At 45.8% G+C, this 502-nt stretch overlaps 1 protein-coding gene across 3 annotated transcripts in view; it reads right to left on the reverse strand.

Moving 5' to 3' along the window:
* Positions 1-385: 385 nt before the first annotated feature.
* ndufaf6 (NADH:ubiquinone oxidoreductase complex assembly factor 6) overlaps positions 386-502 on the reverse strand; it is a 22,041-nt gene continuing 21,924 nt past the window's right edge. For all 3 annotated transcript variants that reach the window (XM_063198530.1, XM_063198531.1, XM_063198532.1), the window contains one exon: positions 386-502. This exon is cut by the window's right edge and continues 446 nt beyond it. The gene's annotated coding sequence lies outside the window, so the exon portion shown is untranslated.

Consider the following 502-nt stretch of genomic DNA (forward strand, 5'->3'; position numbering starts at 1 on the left):
TCTCCAGTATGTTGAGTAGAGGGTGTCTCTCCAGTATGTTGAGTAGAGCGTTTCTCTTCAGTATGTTGAGTAGAGGGTTTCTCTCCAGTGTGTTGAGTAGAGGGTGTCTCTTCAGTATTCTGTGGGCCAGTAGAGGGTTTCTCTCCAGTATGTTGAGTAGAGGGTTTCTCTCCAGTATGTTGAGTAGAGGGTTTGTCTTCAGCATGTTGAGTAGAGGGTTTCTCTCCAGTATGTTGTTTGAGTAGAGGGTTTCTCTTCAGTATGTTGTGGGCGAGTAGAGGGTTTCTCTCCAGTATGTTGTTTGAGTAGAGGGTGTCTCCTCAGTATGTTGAGTAGAGGGTTTGTCTTCAGTATGTTGAGTAGAGGGTTTTTCTTCAGTATGTGGTTTTCCAGGACCTCAGGGCGAGGAGAGGGTTTCTCCTCAGTTGAGTAGAGCGTTTCTCTTCAGTATGTTGAGTAGAGGGTTTCTCTCCAGTATGTTGAGTAGAGGGTTTCTCTCCAG

This window comes from Engraulis encrasicolus, chromosome 5, assembly GCF_034702125.1.
Source record: "Engraulis encrasicolus isolate BLACKSEA-1 chromosome 5, IST_EnEncr_1.0, whole genome shotgun sequence".
Lineage (NCBI taxonomy): Eukaryota > Metazoa > Chordata > Actinopteri > Clupeiformes > Engraulidae > Engraulis > Engraulis encrasicolus.